Source organism: Protomyctophum bolini (assembly GCF_963924005.1).
Source record: "Protomyctophum bolini genome assembly, chromosome: 20".
Taxonomy (NCBI): Eukaryota; Metazoa; Chordata; class Actinopteri; order Myctophiformes; family Myctophidae; genus Protomyctophum; species Protomyctophum bolini.
This window is the reverse complement of record NC_137881.1, coordinates 38,162,674-38,174,935: the sequence shown is the minus strand read 5'-3', so window position 1 is coordinate 38,174,935 and position 12,262 is coordinate 38,162,674.

The following is a 12,262-nucleotide window of genomic DNA, read 5'->3' as shown; positions in this document are numbered from 1 at the left end:
GTTGACCTAGTTTTACGTCTTTTGCTATAGTGATGTAATCAATTAATCATTTGAGACCACCTGTGTATAGCTTATTTAACATTGGCTTTTTCTCTATACGTGCGGCCGTGCGCGACATGGATGATTTTAAATATTAAAAATTCTGTCTCTCCCATATAAATATATGGGTCTCTCCCCCTCATGTGCGCGCACGCACCGCACACACACACACACAGAAAAAAGGAGGGGACACGAGTTGAAAGAGAAACTCTCGCATGAAGACTCATGCATCGCATGCTTTGTCATAACTTTGCGTGGCGGCCGCGCATGCTTAAAATAAACAGATCTACAAGCTTACATCGTGTACCATACCGTACACCATTCCGTGTCGATAACTACATCTGTTATTTTTGCGCATGTGAACTTCGTACGCTGCCATTACATTTGCGCTGCGCCTCGACATATACTGTATGCGTATACTATTAAAATAAAATCAGACTGTCAGCTGTCATATCAATATAGTGATCCCCGTAAAAAATACATGCTTTTAGAACTAATTATTAATGCAGCCTCACAACTGCCGACGCCCGACAGATATTTTGGCTATCATACTGTATTTGGTCCTCTATAAAGTCCGAATGCGTTCACACCAGTAACGAACCGCACCGTGGTTCGTTTGGAAGCGAACCGAGTCCGGCCTTTTTTAGCGGACCATGGTTCGTTTCTTTGATCCGCACCAGAATTCGGATGCATGTTCACACCAACCGAACCAAAGGGGTAAGAGGACAATGGTTCGTTTTAAACTAACCAAACATGTCCGGTGTGAAAGCGCCCTTATTTGCATTTTGAGGGTTTCCATTCAGGATTTTATTCACGAGAGGGTGTTCTCTACCATCATTAATGCACGCCTGTGATGCTGCAGTGCAGAAGTGCATCAATGGCGGTAAAGAACATTCTAGAGTGTAATATTGCAATTATACAACAGTTAAAACTTAAAACTTAAGGGTAACTTAATACTCTAAAAGAATGACAGATGTAGCCACTACGACAGTACGACCACAAATGTCTCAAGAAACTCACTAGCCTATCATCCCAGTCTGCCGCGCTCTGGGAGAACAGATTTCTATGTTTTGATTAGATGTTCCTTTGCACTCGTTTAGGAACTTTCGGGCACGGCTAGAGGGCTGTTTCAACCAATCAGATTGCTTCCTTGAAACGCCCAGCTGTATAATTTCCAACGCAACATTGCTAACTCAATTCAGAGGCAAAAGAGTTGGAAACATTATGGGTCCAAGTGGTATAGTCCTCACCTGACATAACGGCACCATAATCGCTTACTTTCGTGGGCAAAAATCCTAGATTCTTCCATTGTTTATTCAGGGGATTAAAGAGCTTAAGTGTGTCTTTCTTCATTGTCCGGTACTTCTCTTCTCCCACCATCACAATCACTTCAACAAGCAGGGAGAAGGAGTAGGTGAGCCAGTGTGCATATAAGAGTTCAAAGAGACACCACAATAAGCTCAGGAGAGAGTAGCCATTTATCAGTTCCAATTTTGTCTGCTCATTTCATTGTGTCGTCACTTGTTTAATCTCTATCCTGACTGTGTTCTCTATCTTGAATGGATAACATTGGTATCCGGACCTGACAATGTGTATTACCTGAGGTCCTGCGTGCGCGTGCCGTGTTACAGTAAGGCACTGCCAGACGCTCCTTGGCCTCAGAGATGAACCTCTGGCAGCCCTGGTATTCTTTCACCACATCCAGAGACTTGATCACATGACGGAGGTAGGAGGGACTGATAAGAGGCAGACGGATGTGCTCTAAGACCTTAAAGAACACATTAGATCACACTAATTATTAAGTACAACCTGCTATTGGGTGAACAACATTATTAGAAGCAGCATACATATACAGTAGTATAGACAGCAGGCACTATTCTAGGAGCGTTGCATTTAGAAGTCCACAGACATACAGTATCCATACTGTATAGTCTGAGAGCCAGGCAAATGTGGGGTCGTCAGTATCAACTGGGAGGAATAATTATCAGAATGATTTTTGGGAAGGTATCACACAAAAAACTATCTAGATCAAAATAACTGGGATATTTTGACACAATAAAATGGGTTATTCATTTTGACCCATTACTTCATCCATCCGTCCATCTTCAACCGCTTATCCGTAGTTGGGTCGCGGGGGCAACAGCTCAACCAGAGTGTTTCAGACTTCCCTCTCCAGAGCAACATTAGTGACTTCCTCCTGGGGGATTCCAAGACGTTCCAAGGCCAGTGAGTCGATGCGTTTCCTCCAACTGCGCCTTGGTCTGCCTCCCAGTGGGACGTGCGTCGAGGACCTCCCTAGGGAGGCGCCTGAGAGGCATCCTAACCAGATGCCCGAACCACCTCAGCTGGCTCCTTTCCAGGTGACGGAGCAGCGGTTCTACTCCGAGTCTCTCTCGTGTGACTGAACTTCTCACCCTCTCACCCTATCTCTGTGAGATGCCAGCCACGCGTCAAAGAAAACTCTTTTCGGCCGCTTGTATTCACGACCTTATTCTTTCGGTCATGACCCACACTTTGTGACAAATAGGTGAGAGTAGGAACGAAGATTGCTCGGTAGACGGAGAGCTTTGCCTTCTGGCTCAACTCTCTTTTCGTCACAATAGTGCGGTACAGCGACTGCAATACCGCCCCTGCCGCTCCCATCCTCCGGCTGATCTCCTTCTCTGTCTTCCCGTCACTCGTGAACAAGACCCTGAGATACTTGAACTCCTTCACCTGGGGTAATGCTTCATTCCCTACCCGGACTGCACAATGCACCGGTTTCCTGCTGAGAACCATGGCCTCAGATTTGGAGACGCTGATCCTCATCCCAGCCACCGTACACTCTGCTGCGAACCGGTCCAGTGAGAGCTGAAGGTTTTGGAAACGATGGTGCCATCAGGACCACATCATCTGCAAAAAGCAGTGATGCAACCCTTAGGTCACCGAGCCAAATACCCTCTCCGCCACAACTTCGCCTCGAGATCCTGTCCATGAAAATCACAAACAGGATAGGCGACAAAGCGCAGCCCTGGCGAAGGCCAACACCCACTGGAAATCCGACTTAGTCCCGAGCACACGGACACAGCTCTCGCTTTGGGTGTACAGAGATTGGATGGCCCTCAACAAGGTCCCCCTCACCCCATACTTCCGCAGCACCTCCCACAGGACCTCCCAGGGGACCCGGTCATACACCCCTAGTACTAGGAAAAATGTGATAGCCTTGCATGATTGATTGATTGATTGAAATATTTATTAACAGTTTGCAGAATTACATTACATTTCAAGCACCAACTCAATACAAAGTCTGTTAACTGTGAGTGGACGACCCAATTAAGCATTACACTTGTTTACAAGAGGGTCCACCTTGTTCAATTCATCAAACCATTTAGAGACGTACAAATAGACACTTCTATATAGTCAAAGAACAGAACAGCAATTCATCATAAAGGAGGTAAAAAGGGAAAAGAAACATATACAGTGAGGGGAAAAAGGGGTGGGCGGTGGGGGATTCAGATTTTACGGGGGCAAGTTTTGATTGCAGTCGTCCGTAGGTGCCCTTTGAGAGCGGTTTTGAAGGAGTCATGGGATTTGCATGTCTTAATGACTGTTGGTAGGGTGTTCCCTTTGGTTAGTTGCACTCACTCTGGTGTTGTGGGTGTGGACTTCTATCTTGGTGGTGTATCAAATCTTGTGGACCAGACCCATTGCAAGATGCTGTACTCTGTAGTCGACCTTAAGCCATTCCAGCCTGTCAAAGTGGGCAGGGGTGAGGTGGTTTCGGTAGGAGCCTGACCAGTTTGTTTTGGGAAGTCTGGAGCCTAGCTTTAAGGGCCTTTGAGGTGCTGTGGTACCAGGAGGTGCATGCATAGTCAAAGAAACCTTGTACGAGGGCTCCTGTTATTTTGTGAAGCCACTAAAGAAATCGGGACTTCCTGAAAGTTCATATAATGGCCTGTTGTGGCGCTGTCATTGGGCCCCTGCCCGACCGCAGCCTCAAAAATGGTGAAGGCTTCTTCTCCGGAAATATGAAGGGGATCTTTTTCTTGGGGGAGAACTTCTCCAGAAGGGCGTTCTTGATTTCTTGATGGGCCCTCCTCCTGGAGTCCTTCTTTATCCTTTCCTAGTCAGTAAAAAGGAACAAACTGTTAACAAATGTGTAAAACCTTGCACCCTGACTTGAAAACCCCCTAGTTTGACCAGCCACATGCTACTTTTTTATGCTTACAGTATACTTGTCTATTAATCTGATCAATAGATGATCAGATTAACAGACAAGTATAGAGTGGAGGGCCCCTGGGTGGGCTGGAGAGCTGGTGTGGAGGGGTTTCTGGCTGGCTGGCAAGCTGGTGTGGAGGGCTCCTGGGAGGGCTGGAGAGCTGGTGGGGAGGGGTTTCTGGCTGGCTGGTGAGCTGGTGGGGAGGGCTGGTGAGCTGGCAATACGTTATCATCTGACGAACTCAGTGGAGATGGCAGTGGCTCCCTCTTGTCCACCCACACTGGGAGAAATCAATTAAAGTATAAAGAGTTCAGTGGCTGGGATAGGTGAGAGGGAACTACAAGTTGTACTTGATTCAATCTTACCTTCCCCCGAGCTTGCGCCGCTCGACACGCTTATGATGTCGTCTTCCACCACCGTGTCCACATCTTTACCCAAATGGGTCCTTTTGAGCGCTAGAAGGGCACTGCGGGGTTTCCCCGTCAGCCCCTGTCCAAACCTCTGGTCCTGGGTTTGGGGGCGTTTGCAGGGGGGCTGAAAGAGGGAGGGAACACACCAGTATTTAGCTAGCAGTATTCCATTTGCCCCCAAAATACAAATACATAGTCATACACACTTTCAGTTCAATCGTTCAACGTTGACCACCTCTTTCAACTATGAGCACAAAAAAGGTAAGTGTTTTAGCCATTGCTTCAGCTTCAGTCCATTTCATCACTTTCCTTCAGCTTTGGGATCAATTACACCTTGATTTAGTTTCAGTACATTTCCGTACTGGGGCAATCCAGGGGAGAATAGGCAAGATTCACAATAAAATAAGAGGCTCAGAGTCAGATTCAGCTTGTAACTTAAAGTGTCTCTTAATAAAATAATTTAGGGAAAGGGCAAAACTTCAACTTAGGGTTATTAGGGTTACAGTGGTAATGACTCACCTCGTCGTCACTTGAGGACGTGGACGGGTCTTCCTCCTCCAGATGGCGTCTCTTTGCCAAACACTTCCCCTTGGTGTGTCTGGGAGGGATAGCAGGCGGAGCCAGAGGAGCAGGTGGTCCCTGCTCCTCTGGCTGTCCCAGGTCTTCCTCCTCTGGTCCCTGAACTTCTGGCTCTCCCCGGTTTTCCTCCCCCTCGCGATATCTCTTCAACCTCTTTTTTTCACACAGAAAGCACAATTAGTTGCCTGGAATGCAACATACTTCTGGAATGCAAATTATACTTCTCTGTACTTAATAAATACAAAAGTCTGTACTTACTTTTTGTTCCATGGAGAGCTCTCTCCGCAACAGTTTTCTGTTGGCCTCCAGGACCTTGATCCTTCGGACATGGGACTTACAGCTTGTACAGTTGGATTTAATTGTCGGGGGTGATGGAGTGTCCTCGCTTTCCTCGTAAACAATGTCAAGGTCCGTTACCATGTTGGCCCCTTTGGTACGAAGTTTGCCAAGCTCCTGCATGGCCACCTTGTACCGCAAAGGCCTCAGGCATATCTTCATCTGGTGCTCTGTTAGGTCTTTGTGACACTGCTTTAAATGATGCTTCGGGTTGGAAATCACCAACCTGCAGCCGCTTTTCCTGAAGACCGGACAACAGTAGTTCCCCCCATCAATTTTTATCCTGTCTCTGCCCAGTCTGCAAAGTATCTTCTGTTCTATGGTATCCTTTACTGTATTGTGCATTTTGAGAAGATGCCTGTCCACATTGTTGACATTCTTCCGGCACACCGGACAAAAGTTCTCCACATTCTCAGCCATGTCTGTCGAGGAATGGATCACAAAATTAAGCATTTGATACAGACATAGCAAGTAAGCATTGCTTCAGTTACAGCACCTCTTTCAACTATGGGCACAATTACACTATTGGTTCAGTTCCAGTGCATTTCACCACCTTTCAACTATGGGATCAATTACACCATTGGTTCAGTTTCATTGCATTTCATAAACCTTTCCAGTTTGCCTATAGGGCAAAGAGGGGGACAGAGGATGCCTTGGCAAACACAGAAATCAAATGCTTACTTTACGCAGATGACCTGCTGCTGCTGTCCCCAACCAAGGAAGGACTACAGCAGCAACTTGATCTCCTACACAAATTCTCCCAGACATGGGCCCTGACAGTGAACCTAACCAAGACTAAAATCATGATATTTCAAAAAAGGCCCAGCCGCCAAAACAACAATTTTTTCCTAAATACAATCCCACTAGAACAAACTAAAAACTATACCTACCTTGGCCTAAACATCAGCAGCACAGGGAACTACAACCAAGCTGTAAAGGACCTGAGAGACAAGGCAATAAGGGCATTCTATGCCATCAAAAGAAACATCAAAATAGACATCCCAATTAAAACCTGGCTTAAAATACTGGACTCGGTGATGGAACCAATTTCCTCTATGGTTGCGAGATCTGGGGACCATTAGCAAACCATGACCTGGAAAAATGGGATAAACACCAAACCGAGACCCTACACACAGAATTCTGCAAATCCATTCTCCGTACCCAGCGAAAAACACCAAATAATGCATGCAGGGCAGAATTAGGACGATACCCACTCATAATCAAGCCGAGCTACACTTCCTAACCATCTGTCCATTATACCAAGACGTCAGAGACACATACTTCCCACAGATACAACCAAACACGGAGATTTTGAAAACATGACCAATGACAAAACTCCCATATCTGCTGGGCGAAGTACAACAATGTGCAAACACAGCAGCAAGATTTGTGAGTTGCTGTGATAGGAGAAGGATATCAAATGGAACACAACCACCCTAAAGACTAATCATTGCGTATATTCCTGCACTATACCTGCATCAAGTGATCTTGGTACACAGAAGTTGATCTATTGAAGATTCTGACCTTCAAAGTACATAATTTTTGTTCTGATTGTAATTGCTGTATCGTTGTATTGTTCTTTCTGCTTTGGCAATGTAAATGTATGTTTTCTCATGGCAATAAAGCCCTTTGAATTGAATTGAATTGGATGCTGTGGCATGCCTCCTTCATTCCCTTCTCCAACATCTGGACTCATCTTCGGACAATTTTGACAATATTCTTTTCGTTGATTTCAGTTCTGCTTTCAACACTATTCAACGCCATCACATGATCAAGAAACTGCACCTCCTCAATATCCCTCCACTCCTCATACACTGGACTCACAGTTTCCTGAGTAACATACCACAAGCAGTTAAAGTAGGTACATCATTTTCATCAACTGTTATCACCAACACAGGGGCACCCCAAGGCTGTGTCCTCAGTCCTTTCCTCTATACACTATACACAAATTACTGTACTAGCCCCTCACCCAGCAACATCACATATTTCAAATACTCTGATGATACTGCTATTCTCAGACTGCTCCATGACAATAACTCTATCACGATTTATCAGAACACCATTTCTCATTTTACATAGTGGTGCACTGACAACTATTTAGTGTTGAATGTGGACAAAACAAAATAACTGGTCATTGAAACAACCCACACTGGACTTAACCCACTTTTCATTAATGGTAAGACAATAGAACAGGTTGCCAGTTTCACATATCTTGGACTCACCCAGGACAATATACTTAGGATTACATATATCCAGTCACGTTTTCAGCAAAGACTTCATGTAATCTGCAAGTTAAGATCATTATCTGTTCCTCCTCATATTATTTTATACAAAAGCATTATCCAACCTATTCTGTTGTATTGTTCCGCATGTTTTTACAACATACTACCCATGCCTAACAGAAACAAACTTTTCAGTATTACCCGTATTGCTTCCAAGATTATCGGACTTCCCACACCAACACTTTCTGATATGAACAATAATGCCATCACACGGCTAGCACTCTCAATATCATGTGACACTGATCATCCCCTGTATCGCTTCTTCAACCTCATGCCATCAGGACAAAGATACAGAACCTTAGGCTACCCTGGAAAAAGGTTCGTTTCAGTAGGAGTTTTGTCCCCTCAGCCATCGCGACATTAAACAAACTGCCCCGCCGATAGGAGGGTTTCTGTACACAGTGGGGAACTCATGTTTTTGTATATTGTCTTGGTGTAATGTCTTTCTGTACTATGTGCTGCTTTTGTTGTTGGTGTTGAACAGACCTGTGAAGATGAATATCCTTCTGGACAATAAAGATTATTATTATTATCGCCTTCTTTCAACGTTGGGATCAATTCCACCATTGGTTCAGTTTCAGTGCATTTCAACACCTTGTTTAACTTTTGGATCAATTTGTACATTGGTTCAGTTTCAATTATGACTACAGTTCACAATAAACTCCCTTACACTTTTCTTTTATTTTATTTAACCAGTAAAAAACACAAAGACTGAAGTCTCTTTTACAAGTGTGAACTGGCCAAGACAAGAGGCAAAATAAGTGACACAGCTCTGCCAGTAACAAAACATACACAACAAAAAAACAGGACAGACAAACAATGCTCATAAATACAGTACTCACTACCAAGAAGCTCAAGAAGACCAATAAATAAAAACTAATAAATAAACACTGGCAACAGCATTACAACTTACCATGTGCTTTCCTAACAGAGTGATTCCAAACTCAACCTGTGACAAACAAATATGGCCACCCAATTCACGGTCCCATCAGAAACAAAGATACATATTCCTATAAGTTCAATCTAATGAAAAAAGTAACCATTGTTACAATGTCTTAAACTCTGTTTAATTTTAATTGATCACCTTTTTTTCAGATTTAGACTTCAGATTTAGATATACTTAATTAGACTTAGGGGTCCCCAGGGTCAAAGCTTCAATGTTGACAGGCAAATTAGGAATGATATTCTTAAGGCCAAACTCAAATACAAAAATAATATAGAGCAGGAGTTTAAAAACATGAACACAAAACAAAGCCTTCAATAAAGTAAAAATCCTAACTGGTGGTGAGACAAGACAAAATAACTGCACAACTCCAGATCCTACCACCTTTGCAAATACTCTGAACACTTTTTACAAACGGTTTGACAATCACGACCAGTGTTGCCAGATTGGGCGGTTTTCCGCACAATTGGGCTATTTTAAAACTTATTGTGCGGAAAAAATAGCCTTGCCTAAGCCTGGTATGAGTAGTTTCCTTCAATGCTAGGTTTCTATCTACTGCTCAGAGCACTCCTACAGTATTGCTGCAGTTTCATCTTCGGACACTCTTACAGTATTGATTCGGCTTAAACCATTGCTTTAGTTACAGTTAATTCAACTCTACTCTGGGCACTTTTACATGCACTCCTACATTATTGCTTAAATTTCAGTCAAATTGATCAGCCCCTCTTATTGACCCAGGACCAGTGATGATGCAATGTACCACATATTGAGAGCTAAGTTAAGACCTAGATTTAGGGTGAGATTTTCACCCTAATGATGAAGTTTAGGTGAAAAAAGGAGAAGAAAACAAGTGTTTTTTCCAACATCTTTTTTTTTTAATATTTTGTATTAAAGACAATAAAATCACAATAAGAAGAAACAACTAAAGAAAACAAAACACATAAAAAAACAGAAACACAAAAACAAACAATGCCACCCACCCCTTCCCCCGAGACCAAAGATGCCACAAAATGCCCAAAATCTTTTTTAAAGATAAAAATAATAAAACACAATTATTTTTAACACATTTTTACACACAAGTGTGAGAGGTGTGGTTGGGCTCCCCAGGCTGAGATGTGGAAGAGGTGGGGGTGGCCTCTTCGGCCGGAGAGGGGTGGTCAGGCTCCCCAGGCTGAGATGTGGGAGAGGTGGGGGGACTTTGGCCTGAGAGAGGTGGTCGTGCTCCCCAGGCTGAGATGTGGGAGAGGTGGGGGGGGGGGCACTTTGGCCGGAGAGAGGTGGTCGTGCTCCCCAGGCTGAGATGTGGTAGAAGTGGGCGTGGCCTCTTCGGCCGGAGAGAGGTGGTCGTGCTCCCCAGGCTGAGATGTGGAAGAGGTGGGGTGGTCCACTTCAGCCGGAGTTGGGTGGTCGGTCTCCCCAGGCTGAGATGTGGAAGAGGTGGGTTGTGCCTGTTCGGCCGGAGAGAAGTGGTCGGGCTCCCCAGGCTGAGATGTGGGAGAGGTGGGGGGGGGGGCACTTCGGCCGGAGAGAGGTGGTCGTGCTCCCCAGGCTGATATGTGGGGGAGGTGGGGGTGGCCTCTTCGGCCGTAAAGAGGTGGTCGGGCTCCCCAGGCTGAAATGTGGGAGAGGTGGGGGGGGGCACTTCGGCCGGAGAGGGGTGGTCAGGCTCCCCAGACTGAGATGTGGGAGAGGTGGGGAGGGGGACTTCGGCCGGAGAGAGGTGGTCGTGCTCCCCAGGCTGATATGTGGGAGAGGTGGGGGTGGCCTCTTCGGCCGTAAAGAGATGGTCGGGCTCCCCAGGCTGAGATGTGGGAGAGGTGGGGGGGGGCACTTCGGCCGGAGAGGGGTGGTCAGGCTCCCCAGACTGAGATGTGGGAGAGGTGGGGGGGGGGGACTTCGGCCGGAGAGAAGTGGTCGGGCTCCCCAGGCTGAGATGTGGGAGAGGTGGGGTGGGCCACTTCGGCCGGAGAGGGGTGGTCAGAATCCCCAGACTGAGATGTGGGAGAGGTGGGGTGGGCCACTTCGGCCGGAGAGAGAAGGTCGGGCTCCCCAGGCTGAGAGGTGGGATGGAGACGGGGCGTTAAAACCCTGTGTAGCTGGAGCTTCAACACAGCCCTTGACCTCAGCCTCTTGAAGGGGGACGCGCTCTGCAGATGGGACTTTGGCGAGTACTTTTCTACAGTGGTCTTCAACTTCATAAGACGTTTCGCCTCCCTCTGCTGATCCTCGACCCCCCTCAGCTGGAGTGAGCACAAAAATAAAGCAATTGTTAAAAATAAAGCAATATTCAAGAATTAAGTTAATAAACATGGTGCAAAGTAAGATTGTTAAGACATTGTACGTACCGCTGTGGTAGGCCTCTTAGGCGTTTCATCCGAACGCATCGTCTAAAGGAAGCAGAAAGTATACACTGTGAGTGTTGTGAATGCAGGTTTATAGCAGGTCAAGCACTTAAGAATATATTTAACTTACTGAGCCTGAGGGCTGGGGGTCCTCTCTGGGGTCCACATCTGTCGTGGTTGGAGAGGGCGATACACTGCTGGGCGAGCCAACCATTTCCTTCAGCGTCAGGGCATAGAAATCCATCGGCCCTCTTGAGGTTAGTGCACATGGCGTAAAACCTTTGGATCGACGACATACAAAATAATTGATGGTCAATAGGGAGAGACTTTGCATTTATAATCATTACTGTATGTTTCAGATAAGAATTTTCTTCAGAGTAACTTACTTCTCATGAGATTCCTGAGAGTGGTTCAGGAAATCCGCCACATGCTTTTGAATGGCCGGTGGTGGTGTAGCCTCCATGTTCTGAAAACAGAAGAACAGATCCAATCCACTTATTTGAGGTAAGTGGTATAGTTTAGGCTTTAGAATAACGTTAGCGTAGGGTCTCTTCCTGGTCTACAGGTGGTACGACAACAGGTGAGGTATTTATCCATAGCTTGTTCTCTTCGCTCTATAACCCGTAGCTTTACTGAATTTAGTCTCAGTTCCTATGGCCACCTTCCTTCAACCTTGGGCACTCTGCCTCAGTTTCTTTTTTTTTTTCAATTTACTTTTTATTGAATTTTAATCAGACAAACATGAAAACGAAACGACTGACAATTGACAATACAAAACAAGACAATATACATACAATAAATACACACAAGGGGGAAAAACTGTCTCTCTTCTCTAATGATGATCAAAAATACCTCAAACAGGTGTATCTGCTTCTACAGATTAAACAAAATAATTTAAACAAAATCAGGTCTTATTGTCGAGATATGAGCAATCCATCTAAACCAGTTATCTGTGAAGCAACCTGGCCTCTAAAGCTGAATGTAATTATTTCCATTATAAATATACCATAGATTAAATCAATCCATTCATTTATAGCTGGTATAACATTTGTAAGCCACTTTTTTGTTAAGGCTTTTTTGGATGCCACCAGCAATACCCTCATTAGATACTGATCCTGCTTTGCAAAGTGAAG